At 44.6% G+C, this 13861-nt stretch overlaps 2 pseudogenes; one reads left to right on the forward strand and one right to left on the reverse strand.

Annotated features, from left to right (window-relative positions):
- Positions 1-684: 684 nt before the first annotated feature.
- On the forward strand, positions 685-1857 carry LOC123441684 (annotated as a pseudogene).
- A 570-nt stretch (positions 1858-2427) lies between these two features.
- Positions 2428-8608, reverse strand: LOC123441685 (annotated as a pseudogene).
- Between the last annotated feature and the right edge of the window lie 5253 nt (positions 8609-13861).

Raw genomic sequence — 13861 nt, forward strand, 5'->3', positions numbered from 1 at the left:
TGCCATTAGTAATCAGGGTTACTAATGGCGCATCCGTAGGTTGTGCGCCACTACTATAATTTTATTTTTTTGCAAAACTACTAATGGCGCACCCCCAACCGATGCGCCATTAGTAACCAGGGTTACTAATGGCGCATCTCTAGGTGGTGCGCCACTACTATTTTTTTTTGCAAAACTACTAATGGCGCACCAGCTAGCGATGCGCCATTAGTATTGTAAAAAAAATATCTCCCTGCCACCGACAACCCCAAACCTAGCAAGCCCTCTCTTGTCCTCATCCTCTCCTCCTGCGCCCACCGCATCGCAATCGCCGCCGTGCCATGGCCTCCCCCGGCCCGAACCACCACCGCCGCCAGGCAAGGAAACCGTGCTCCTCCTCTTCTCCCCGTCGCCAGAGCACCAAGAAACCAAGAACCCGCTCTCCGTCTCCGCCGCGCAGAGCCCACCCCCTCCCCTCCGCATCGGTCCACCTCATGTGACCCATGGAGCAGTTCCACCACGGCCAGCACGAGCGGCTGCGGAGGTCGCCGGGAACTCACGACTGCCGAGTCGGCACCGGCGTTGGCTCGGAGCACGTTACTCTGTGGCCCTCCGCTGGCGGGTTCGACCGAGCGCGCAAGGCTGGCATCCGGTCATCCTCGTGCACGCGCTCACGCGCCCTCCCTTGTGCGCACCTCCTGCGTGATGCCGCCAGCGCCGGCGTACGCCGTCCTCGCTTCAGCATTCAGGACCGGAAACCCCATATGCGGTACGAATACTACCCACCCCCTCCTTTGCGCCTCTCTTTGCTCCCATTATTACCCTCCTCGGCCATCAAGCAAACGCGTCCGTTAATCCCATCTCACACACCCCGTATCCAGACTTTGCCTGATTTCCAGAGGTAGCATTGGGAAAACAAAGTGACATGCCACGGAAACTCGAGACAGATGCTAGCTCAAAACATTTTTGTGCGCAGTTCATAGGTGGCTCGCTGTTTTCGGTTGGTGCACGCCGACTGTTCGAGAGAATGTGTCGGAGGTGCTTCCTGATGCAGTATTGCCTCCAGGCTTCTGCCCAAGCATTGTTGCAAGAGGATATGTTCTCAGGTCGCCAAGGCTTTGCCATACCAGCGCTTCAGGGGACTCCCTAGATGTCCGCGTCGGTGAAGTTCTGAGAGTTCTCAAGTCTTGTGATGCTGATGCTGACCTCAGTAAATGGTTTGCCGATGAGATTCACGGGGATGTTGTTCTGAAAGTCCTCCAGAAACAGAGGTCCAATTGGCAGGTCGCGCTACTGTTCTTCACTTGGGCGGCTAGTCTGCCTACGTATGAGGACGGTCTGAGGACATACATCGAGATGCTTGACATCCTTGGGCGGATGAAGGAGGTCAGGCTTATGAGACAACTCTACGATGAGATTCCTGAACAACGCCGCGGGTTGGTCATAACGAACAGGATGTTTGTTGTCCTGTTGAAACGGTATGCAGGGGCTCACAAGGTGCAAGAAGCGATCGAGATATTCTACAAGATTAATGATTATGGGTTTGAGGTTGACTTGGTTGGATTCTAGATACTTCTGATGTCGCTCTGTCGTTACAAGCACGTCGAGGAGGCTGAGGCCCTCTTTCTTCAGAAGAAAGATGAGTTCCCTCCTATCGTAAAGAGCTGGAACATCATTCTTAACGGTTGGTGTGTCAAGAGAAGCCTGCCTGATGCTAAAAGGGTTTGGAATGAGATCATTGCATCTAAGCTTAAGCCGGACCTCTTCACATATGGTATGTTCATAAATGCACTAACCAAAGCTAATTCATATCCTCTAAACACAAAAGTATTGAAATCTAGACACAAGTCAGGATTCTGGAGCATATTGTCAAGGTAACAACTCAATCTGCATTTTCTAAGGTCTATGTGCATTGTTGTTGCATTATTGTAAGCTGCAACAATATAAACTTGCATATTCTAGGAGAACAAAATTGGAGGTGGATGTACCAAGAAGTGTCATGTTTAATTTCCTCCATTTCATAATTCATGTCTGTAATTTAAGCAGGGCATTATTTTCTATAGGAATTTGTCAAACTAACAATACAAGGCACTAATCTTGTGTTACTCCAAGTGTGAGTTAGAAGTAAAAAAATGGTACCACCAAACTAGTTATCGATCCGTTTATACAATGATCAAATCACAAATGAAGTAAGATGATCAGAGTATGGATCTGAAGAGAGTATGATTCATGGACTTTTTAGGAACATGAACTATTGACAATGTTTGACAAGTTCCTTAGCTCTACATGATTGTTGTAACTAACCCCCCTTGAGCTGTTGACACTTCAATGCTAATGCTTCTTCTCAGAAACAAATTATATGTACTAGTATCATCTCTGGTGGGAAACAACAACCACTACTTACTGGGAAGAACTTCCATCAACACTGAGTGGGGAATACAGATCTAGCTATGCAGCATTTTGGTTCGTGTCATTTTTTATTTCCTGGAAAACCTGCAGGTGGTTCTGCAACCTCCATCGTACTGTGTTCTCCGTGTTCCTAAGCCAGTGGTTGGTGGCCTTGGTGTGACTAGCACCCCCGAGAGTTTCCATTGTCAGCAAATGATACATGACTGTGGAAAAGTGAACTCTGAGCTGCACTGCTGCTCCATGGTGTTTGCTCGGTGGCTCGAGCTTTCTCACTGAGATTATGGAGTCATTGCATCTCCATGAACCTGCTGATGTTCTTTGTAGCCGCACATCCTCAACCAGTGTTTCTAGGCTGCTGCTTTCTTTAGAGGATAATGGTGTTCTGTCCCTCCGCTCACCTGCATGCTTGCTGCTCTCACCTTGCACAGTAGTGTTCTCAGCCCACATTTTTCTTGCATATGATTTTTGATAGCATCTATGGTGCCCTTAAGGTTTGACAACCATTCATGTGAGCTAGGAGTCTAAACTTGACTTTTGTACTTATATTTGTTCTGTTCTTATTAACTAGCTATTTTCCTAGTTTCTCAAGCAGACTCTGGTGTGCCAGCATCATTGAGAAGTCTAGAAAGATCTTGGTTCTCCTCCAGATATTGTCCATTCTTCTCTCCATCAGTAGCGCCCAAGATTCCTGGTTGTTTGCGCTTCAGTTCAGTTATCGGAGACAGAAGTGCTTTGAGTTGCAGTCTTGATGCTTGTCTATATTTGCCGAAACTTAAATTAGTGGTTCTTCATAATTCAGTTGATTTGAAGAAGTAGAGAGTATTTGTGGATGTAGATATTCAAGGTTCTTCACATCAGTACATCTGAGTTATGGGAGAAGGGAGTGTTTGTAAGTCAAGCTCCCTAAGCATGTAGCCCGGGTAACCGATCTCTTATGGTTTTCATCATTGCAGTTGTAAGGTATAGCTTGGAGGAGGTATTTAGCTTGAGCTACCTTTCCAATCCAAATCATGCAGATGGTTGAAATACACTCTTTATTATAATCAAGTACTATAGCAAGGGCTTGCCTGGAAATATTGCTTGAGGTTATGACAGAAATAAAATAATTCACTTCTACTTTTATCAACATTTTATCAGTGCTGAGAAGAGTCTTTTTTGCCCAAGAGTTGGAAATAATATTGAGAAGAGTCATTACTTTCAGCTTCCTTGTTGCAGACTCAGAGAAATACAATGTTGGCAATAATATTTACTTAAGTCTCTCCCAGTTTGGTTCCTATATGTTGCTGAAATAATCAAAGGAAATAACACTTGCTGTCAAACTTGCAACTTACCTTTTTTTCATCATATGGATACATTTAACTTGCGACAAACATATGCAGTACTATGACATTACGGGCAATTAGCAGACCTACAGATATTGTGGCATTCAGTTTATTAGTTATATGATTACACATGTCATATTTACTATCAAAACATAAAGCGTTTTTTCATATCACTTTTAAGATGGTTTAATATAAAGTGACAAAACTTCTGCTATAACAAGTGGGTAACTTTTGTAGAAACTATATTGTTACCTATGATATCATGATAATCTTTTGATCGAATATTTTTAATACGCATATGAGATTTTAAAAACTTGATCTAGTTCCATTTTCTTGACAAATTTTTGCAAAATGTTTGAGGTACTCAATTTATTGATGCACATGGACATGATGAGTCTCTAGCGTTTATGGACCAACCAACCTGTAATCATGGACCTTATTGTCTTGTAGACCATTTGGTGTTTCGAGTGTTTTGGAGCTTGCACTTTGTGCATGTAGATACAAACTTGTGTGTTCTGGACCATCTGAAGTCTCTCATAGTAACCAATAGTCCTTATCTTTTTGTGACTTGTGTGTTCTAGATCATTGTTAAGATGGTCAAAACTATGCTTCCTCTAGGTTAATTTGTTTGTCAACTTGTGTTCAAGGTATGTGCATGTGTATAAAAATATTTTCATTGTGGTGTAATATGTGTTTATCTTGAACCTTCTTGTGGGTGTGAGGATAATAATTGAATATTTTTAGAGCTGGTAGTATAACCTGTGGCGCACCATGTGCTCTACTAATGGCGCACCTGGGAGGCATACTAATGGCGCACCTGGGAGGCATACTAATGGCGCACCTGGGAGGCATACTAATGGCGCACCTGGGAGGCATACTAATGGCGCACCATGAGCTATACTAATGGCGCACTGCCAGGTGCGCCATCAGTATACGATACTGATGGCGCACCTGTAGTGCGCCATTACTAAAAAATTCTAATGGCGTGATGCTAGTGGCGCACCTATAGTGCGCCATTAGTAGCCAAAATAGGTGCGCCACTAGCAGACTTTTCCTAGTAGTGCAACGACGACTGTAACGACCAAACCTCGAAGGATTTGAGTCTCTGTGCTTTACTGTGCTAGTCCCTGGATCGACTCGCTAGCACACAGAGTATAGATGAATACCAGAATAGCAAGTGCATCATTTATTACAACGTATGATCCAGAATTTACAAAGTATAACAATCTACATAGCACTTAGCTAGCTCTAATAAATAATGGTAGCGGAAAGGTAGCAGAAATAATAACGATGAGTCCCATCATAGCCCACCGGCAAAAAGGTTGAGTGAAGACTCGCGACCCTATTGTATCTCACAGAGCATCTGAATATCCTGCAACATGATAAGTTACAGCCACAAGGGTCAATACATTGAATGTATTGGCAAATCACACATAATGATAATGCAAACCTACATATATAATCAATGTAGGACAAACAAAACAGTCAAGTTGGTTCGGCATAAAGCTAACTTCACCTACCTCCATAAACTGATCAAGGTCTCACACGCCACAACCAATTTAAACCCACAACAGAGAACTCACAAACCTACGGTGAGATGACTAAGATCTTCAAGTTGTATCAAGTGCGCTCAGTCGATGACGTATTCAATGGGGACTCCAAAGCGCTCAGCCATCAACGCATTCACCTGATTTAAATCCCGACAACTCAAGTGCGCTCAGTCATGGCGCATTCTCTAGGGACAATGGAGCGCTCAGCCATAGACGCATTCACTCGAACAAAATCCCCGAGCCTACAGCTATAAACACTCACTACTTCATAAAACACTTCGTATGAGTCCACGTCTACCATAGCATATCCAAGCACACAATTAAACAATGCAATCCAGGACACACATATGGCGACAAGCAATATAAGAATCACACCAAACACATAACATATCATAACAATGCAAAGCATACATATAGGATGAGCATAATCAAAAGTGCAAACTTTCCTTGAACGATGCTGAAGTACTCTAACGCTTACTTCTCATCCGCTCCACATTCCGGACAATCTATATATATTCGACGAAGGCATCGACAAATAAACCGTACTCACATAACATCAAAATAAAGTCAACAACAAAGAATCCAATGAAAACTCAACTAACAGAAACATATGAGTAGATATTTATTATCTACATTATAGTGGGAACACAAAGCAAAAAGAAATAATTAAATTGAATGAACGTTTTGCAAAATATGGCCTCCGGGAGGTTTGAACTAAATCTGATCCAACTAAAATTTTAAATAATGATAACCTGAAAACTATTAGCTCTATCATGTTCTACTCGTCAATACGAGATCACAGGAAAAAGAATTTCCTGATTCGGAGATACGAATCAAAAGTTAAACAAGTTTCAAAATGTTACCGAGAATCTAACCGATCTAAAAACAGCTTAAAATAGGTTTAATATGGGTACTGTAGCAATTCGTGGATTGGCTGAACCGGATCACGTACACGTGCTTACCACGAACAGCGGGGGAAAACGGGTCGGTGTCGGGCATGGCTCCTATGGAGTGGTGCTCCGGTGACGGTCAAATGAACTCCGACGACGGCGGCTAACTCCGGCGAAGATGGACGGATGACGCGAACTCCGGTGGTGCTCCTCGTGAGGACGAGGGTGAGAGTCTCTGGTAGCAGTGCTCCTGGCGAACTCGAGGTGGCGGCTTCGGTCTCAGGGAACGAACGAGGCATGGGAAGAAATCGGATGACAGGGGAATAGGGAGAGGGGCTTCGGTTTCTTAGGGTTATTCCCCTAGAGAGGACGAGTCTGGCTCGGGGTAGGATCCCCTGGCGAGGCGCGGGGCTGTGGGCCGGCCTCTGGCACGATGGAGATGAGCGCTGGTTCGTTGCATGCGCTGGCCAGGAGGCTGGGAGACGGGAGTTGACGAGGCGAGGTGGTCAGCTGGCAAGCGCTGGAGCCTCGGGCGCTCGGTACTGGAGGCTAGAGCGATGGGGCTCCGGGCCCTGCTTCGGTTAACGCTGGAGCTAGCGATGGGGCCTCGGTGATGGCCTCGAGCTGGCTGGGCTCGGTCCTGGGGCTGGCTCGGTTGCTGGCCCCTGCCAACTACTTTTTTTTAAATACTTACTAAATATATATATTTTTAGCTGAAAATACTAGAAAACACTATACCAAAATACAAAAAAAAACAATATGTGACTAATATTTAAAACCGTCAGCATTTTTAAAGACCAAAAACTAAAGAAGATACACATAACACATTTCTAAAATTTGTTTTGGGGATTTATAAATGTTTGACAAACATTTTCAAATATCACTGGAATAACCAAATAAAAATTGAAGATTCTGCAAGAGAAAAATTTATTAAAGGAGTCATGTTTCCATCTCTCATATCCAAGTTGAAACACATTTGAATATCCTCAAAATTCAAAATAAAATCCAAATAAATATCCAGGAAAGTCCTTTTGTCCCTTCTCATTTAATATTCAATTAAACTCCAAAATTTCAAAACTTATCAATTTAGCCACACTCAAGCAACACAAGCAAGTTTAATTAATCTTATTTAAAAACAAATAACATTCCAAAATCTAGAATTTTGGGATGTTACAATTCTACCTCCCTTAAAATGAATCTCGTCCTCGAGATTCGAGTTGGCTAGCAAGGTTAAAGATGGGTAATTGATATAATCCATATCCCAAGGTTTTCAGGCTTACTTGTTGCATATATCCCAAAACTCCCTTGACATGAACAAATAAGATGCACCAATATTGAGAGAATTGTCATAATGCTGAAACTTGATTAAAATCTTACCGAGGGCTGGTGCATTATTAGCTCTTCCCACCATTGTGTGGTTCACATGTCCCCTTTCGACGTGATCAGACCCCACTTCTTTGGAACTTGCATTGTCATCATCCATGTCCTTCAACAGAGGACAGTTGTTGGAATAATGCCCCGGGTTTCTACACCTATAACAAAGTAAGTGACTTATATCCTTCTTGGTGGGCGTCAAAGTGGTGTGGTTGTCGTTCTCGTTCCTTTGTCCATTATGGTTGTGCCCATTGCTATTATGATGATTATGTGCATCGTGGTTATGGCCATTATACACGTCCACTTCGGAATCATAGTACTGAGAAGAAGTTGATGAATTACGTTGCTTCTGATGACCTCCAATGTTGAACTCAGTGTCGCTTGCCTTCCTTTTCCGATCCTCCACCTCTTGAAATTTGCCCTCAAGTACAATAGCTTTATAAATAAGCTCCTGACAATTGTTGAAAGTTCCCAGTGTAAACTGAACACCCAACTCGTCATCGAGACCCTCCAAGAACTTCTCCTGTCTGGTTGCATCAGTGTTAACATCATTAGGTGCATAGCGTGCAAGCTTATTGAACTCCTCCACATACTCATTAACTGAGCGACCTCTCTGACACAAGCCCCGAAACTCCTTCTTTTTCAGGCTCATGGCGCCAGCAGACACATGTGTGGCGCGGAAAGCTGCCTGAAACTGCGCCCAGGTGATAATATCAATGGGATAGGTGACCAGGTAGTTGTCCCACCAAGCTGCGGCAAGACCCTCCAACAAATGTGAGGCAAACCTCACTCTCTCTGCATCAGTGCAGCCAACAGTCTCAAAGTTCCTATTAACCGAACGAAGCCAATCATCTGCTACAATAGGTTTGGGGCTGCTGGAAAACCTCTGATAATTCAACCTCAAGAAACGAGTAAGTGCATCCACTTGTGGTGGTGGAGGTGGATTCTTGTTGTTGTTCGCTATGTTCTGAGTGAGTAGCTGGATCAACTCGGCCTCTCCTTGAAGGTATTGTTGCATGTCTGGTGGCACATCACTGTTGTTGTCTCCTGAACCACTGGCTCTAGTATTACGTCTCAACGACATCTGGTGGGTAAGCATAGATGAGATCTAGATAGAATTAGGCCTAAGGGGAAAAATAGTACCCATATGCTAGCATCAAACTCCAAATCAAACAAATCACACTATCAAATAACACCAACAAACATAACAACAATCAAGCATATCTATATATATAGTCGAATAATTCCGACAAGATCCTAATTTAACAAACAAGCAAAATAACAATCAAGCAAGCAACCTAGTATCTTCATGCCACAAAGAGAGCATAATCGGATACGCTAACACGTTAATATCGCAATAAAAACAAAGATAAGTGGTGGTCTCAGCACTAGTTCCTACTTAAGCTGGTCAAGATACTAAAGGGATGTCTAATGAAAGAGTAAGATATAAACAAAGTTTATAGAATAAATTTTCAATCATATGGCTTTTCTAATCCATTTTCTAGGGCCACGACCTACACTCAACGCATTGCTCTGATACCATCTGTAACGACCAAACCTCGAAGGATTTGAGTCTCTGTGCTTTACTGTGCTAGGCCCTGGATCGACTCGCTAGCACACACAATATAGATGAATACCAGAATAGCAAGTGCATCATTTATAACAACGTATGATCCAGAATTTACAAATTATAACAATCTACATAGCACTTAGCTAGCTCTAATAAATAATGGCAGCGGAAAGGTAACAGAAATAATAACGATGAGTCCCATTATAGCCCACCGGCGATAAGGTTGAGTGAAGACTCGCGACCCTATTGTATCTTATAGAGCATCTGAATATCCTGCAACATGATAAGTTGCAGCCACAAGGGTCAATACATTGAATGTATTGGCAATTCACACATAATGATAATGCAAACCTACATATATAAGCAATGTATGACAAACAAAACAGTCAAGTTGGTTCGGCATAAAGCTAACTTCACCTACCTCCATAAACTGATCAAGGTCTCACACGCCACAACCAATTTAAACCCGCAACAGAGAACTCACGAACCTACGGTGAGATGACAAAGATCTTCAAGATGTATCAAGTGCGCTCAGTCGATGACGCATTCAATGGGGACTCCAAAGCACTCAGCCATCAACGCATTCATCTGATTTAAGTCCCGACAACTCAAGTGCGCTCAGTCATGGCGCATTCTCTAGGGACAATAGAGCGCTCAGCCATAGAGGCATTCACTCGAGAAAAAGCCCCGAGCCTATAGCTAGAAACACTCACTACTTCACAAAACACTCGGTACGAGTCCACGTCTACCATAGCATATCCAAGCACACAATTAAACAATGCAATCCAGGACACACATATGGCGACAAGCAATATAAGAATCGCACGAAACACATAAGATATCATAACAATGCAAAGCATACATATAGGATGAGCATAATCAAAAGTGCAAACTTGTTGTAACGTAGCATAAATTCAAAATTTTCCTACGCATATTCAGATCTTCCTATGGAGAGACCAGCAACGAGAGAGGGGTAAGAGCATCTTCATACCTTTGAAGATAGCTAAGCGTTGCTAGAATGCGGTTGATGGAGTCGTACTCGCAGTGATTCAGATCTAGTGCCAAACAACGGCACCTCCGCGTTCAACACACGTGCAGCCCGGTGACGTCTCCCGCACCTTGATCCAGCAAAGAGGAGGGAGAGGTTGGGGAAGAACTCCAGCAACACGACGGCGTGGTGTCGATGGAGAGACGAGGTCTCCCGGCAGGGCTTCGACAAGCACCGGCGGAGAGGAGGAGGAAGAAGAGCAGGGCTGCGCCGAGAGAGAGGGAAAAACCGTGTGTCTCAATGGCCAAAAGTGCCCGATATATATAGGGGGAGGGGAGAGGGGGTGCCACACCTAGGGTTCCCACCCTAGGGGGTGCGGCAGCCACCCCAGATGGGAGGTGCGGCGGCCAGAAGGGGGAGGAGGGCTGGCGCACCATTTGGTGGGCCTTAGGCCCACCTGGCCTTTGGTTTGCCCCCCCTTTTCTCTCCCTTGCGCTATGGGCTGAGTGAGGAGGTGCACCAGCCCACCTAGGGGCTGGTTCCCACCCCCACTTGGCCCACCTTATCACCCGGGGTCGTTGCCCCCCTTCGATTGTCCCTCGGGGCCACCTCCGGTTGTCCCGGTGGTCCCGCTACGTTACCGGTGATGCCCGAAACACTTCCGGTATCCGAAACCATCCGTCCTATATATCAATCTTTACCTCCGGACCATTCTGGAGCTCCTCGTGACGTCCGGGATCTCATCCGGGACTCTGAACAAATTTCGGTAACCTCGTATAACAATTCCCTATAACCCTAGCGTCATTGAACCTTAAGTGTGTAGACCCTACGGGTTCGGGAGACAGGCAGACATGACCGAGACACCTCTCTGGCCAATAACCATCAGCGGGGTCTGGATACCCATGGTGGCTCCCACTTGCTCCACGATGATCTCATCGGATGAACCACGATGTCAAGGATTCAATCAATCCCATATACGATTCCCTTTGTCTGTCTGTATAGAACATGCCCGAGATTCGATCGTCGGTATACCTATACCTTGTTCAATCTCGTTACCGGTAAGTCTCTTTACTCGTTCCGTAGCACGTCATCGTGTGACTAACTCCTTAGTCACATTGAGCTCATGATGATGTTCTACCGAGTGGGCCCAGATATACCTCTTCGTCACACGGAGTGACAAATCCCGATCTCGATTTGTACCAACCCAACAGACACTTTCGGAGGTACCCGTAGTGCAACTTTATAGTCACCCAGCTACGTTGTGACGTCTGATACACCCAAAGCACTCCTACGGTATCTGGGAGTTGCACAATCTCACGGTCGAAGGTAAAGATACTTGACATTAGAAAAGCTTTAGCATACGAACAATACGATCTAGTGCTATGCTTAGGATTGGGTCTTGTCCATCACATCATTCTCCCAATGATGTGATCCCGTTATCAATGACATCTAATGCCCATGATCAGGAAACCATGATCATCTATTGACTAACGAGCTAGCCAACTAGAGGCTTGCTAGGGACACATTGTGATCTATTTATTCACACATGTATTACTGTTTCCTGTTAATACAATTATAGCATGAATAGTAGACGATTATCATGAACAAGGAAATATGATAATAACCATTTTATTATTGCCTCAAGGGCATATTTCCAACAGTCTCCCACTTGCACTAGAGTCAATAATCTAGTTACATTGTGATGTATCGAATACCCATAGCATTATGGTGTTGATCATGTTTTGCTCGTGGAAGAGGTTTAGTCAACGGGTCTGCAATATTCAGATCCGTGTGTACTTTACAAATATCTATCACTCCACTCTGGACATGGTCCTGGATGGAGTTATAGCGGCGCTTGATGTGCTTCGTCTTCCGGTGAAACCTGGGCTCCTTGGCTATGGCAATGGCTCCAGTGTTATCACAGAAGAGTGTCATAGGACCCGACGCGCTTGGAACCACTCCAAGGTCGGTGATGAGCTCCTTCATCCAAATTCCTTCATGAGCCGCTTCTGAAGCAGCTATGTACTCCGCTTCACATGTAGATGCCGCCACGACTTCTTGCTTGCTGCTGCACCAGCTCACTGCCCCACCATTCAACACATATATGTATCCGGTCTGAGGCTTAGAGTCATACGGATCTGTGTCGAAGCTAGCGTCGACGTAACCCTTCACGACGAGCTCTTTGTCACCTCCATAAACGAGAAACATTTCCTTAGTCCTTTTCAGGTACTTAAGGATATTCTTGACCGCTGTCCAGTGTTCCGTACCGGGATCACTTTGGTACCTCCCTACCAAACTTATGGCAAGGTTTATATCAGGTCTGGTACACAGCATGGCATACATTAGAGAGCCCACGACTGAAGCGTAGGGGACAGAACTCATCTTCTCTCTATCTGCTGCCGTGGTCGGCGACTGAGTCTTACTCAATCTCATACCTTGCAAAACTGGCAAGAACCCTTTCTTTGAGTTTTCCATATTGAACTTCTGCAATATCTTGTCAAGGTATGTACTTTGCGAAAGACCTATGAGGCGTCTCGATCTATCTCTATAGATCTTGATGCCTAATATGTATGCAGCTTCTCCAAGGTCCTTCATTGAAAAACTCTTGTTCAAATAGGCCTTAATGCTCTCCAACATCTCTATATTATTCCCCATCAATAATATGTCATCCACATACAGTATGAGGAAAGCTACAGAGCTCCCACTCACTTTCTTGTACAGACAGGATTCTCCGTAAACCTGTATGAACCCAAACGCTTTAATCACTTCATTAAAGCGAATGTTCCAACTCCGAGATGCTTGCACCAGCCCATAGATGGAGCGCGGGAGCTTGCACACTTTGTTAGCACCCTTAGGGTCGACAAAACCTTCTGGTTGCATCATATACAACTCTTCCTTAAGGTTCCCGTTAAGGAACGCTGTTTTGACGTCCATTTGCCAACTTTCATAATCATAAAAAGCGGCAATTGCTAACATGATTCGAACTGATTTCAGCTTCGCTACGGGAGAGAAAGTCTCTTCGTAGTCAACTCCTTGAATTTGTCGAAAACCCTTTGCGACAAGTCGAGCTTTGTAAACGGTTACATTACCGTTTGCATCAGTCTTCTTCTTGAAGATCCATTTATTTTCTATGGCTCGCCGGTCATTGGGCAAGTCCACCAAAGTCCATACTTTGTTCTCATACATGGATCCTATCTCGGATTTCATGGCCTCAAGCCATTTGTTGGAATCCGGGCCCGCCATTGCTTCTTCATAGTTCGAAGGTTCAGCGTTGTCTAAAAACATGATTTCCATCACAGGGTTGCCATACCACTCTGGTGCGGAGCGTGCCCTTGTGGACCTTCGCGGTTCAGTAGTAACTTGATCCGAAGCTTCATGATCATCATCATTAACTTGCTCTTCAGCCGGTGTAGGCGCCACAGGAACAACTTCCCGCGCTGCGCTACTTTCCTGTTCGAGAGGGGGTGTAATTACCTCATCAAGTTCTACCTTCCTCCCACTTACTTCTTTCGAGAGAAACTCTTTCTCTAGAAAGGATCCGTTCTTGGCAACAAAGGTTTTACCTTCGGATCTAAGATAGAAGGTATACCCAATAGTTTCCTTAGGGTATCCTATGAATACGCATTTCTCCGCTTTGGGTTCGAGCTTTTCTGGTTGAAGTTTCTTCACATAAGCATCGCAGCCCCAAACTTTAAGAAACGACAACTTAGGTTTCTTGCCAAACCACAGTTCATACGGTGTCGTCTCAACGGATTTAGACGGTGCCCTATTTAAAGTGA

The sequence above is a fragment of the Hordeum vulgare genome, chromosome 3H (genome assembly GCF_904849725.1).
Source record: "Hordeum vulgare subsp. vulgare chromosome 3H, MorexV3_pseudomolecules_assembly, whole genome shotgun sequence".
NCBI lineage: Eukaryota > Viridiplantae > Streptophyta > Magnoliopsida > Poales > Poaceae > Hordeum > Hordeum vulgare.